Here is a 526-nt window from a genome sequence, read left to right as displayed (position 1 = left end):
GCCAGCTGCTTCCCGGCCAGGACAGACTGCGGCCGCTTGCGACCTTCTGCAGTCGTCTCGTGCTCTGTGGAGCGCCGCCCGGGCTTTCTAGCGAGCGACGGCAAAAACCCATTGACAGGCTTGAATCTATTTTAAGGCATGCTAGAGTGACAGAAGCTAGTTTGTTCAAAGGTGTTTGCCTACTGCATCCTGCCTCCCAGTTCATCATCAGCAGTATTCAGCTGTCAGAGACAAACTGCTCTTGGCTCAAACACAGCCTTGCATGACTGCCACAGTGTTCCCACAGGAATTGCTCCTCATCTAGGTGATCCGATAGACTGACCAGCATCTATGTACTCATATGGCGCTGCAGTCTACTGAATCATCCTCCTGGACGAGGACCATTGCCTGGGAAGTGATACAAAAACAGTTATTTCAGAAAGAGGCCTGGTCCATTTTGGCTGCTGAGTTCATCAGTCTCATAAACTGGAACTATTGTGAAATACAGAAGTAGCCAGCAGTGGACTCCCTGACAACCAAGTCTTGG

The sequence above is a fragment of the Geospiza fortis genome, unplaced genomic scaffold (assembly GCF_000277835.1).
Source record: "Geospiza fortis unplaced genomic scaffold, GeoFor_1.0 scaffold325, whole genome shotgun sequence".
Lineage (NCBI taxonomy): Eukaryota > Metazoa > Chordata > Aves > Passeriformes > Thraupidae > Geospiza > Geospiza fortis.
The sequence above is the reverse complement of the archived record's forward strand: the minus strand, read 5'-3'. Positions refer to the sequence as shown.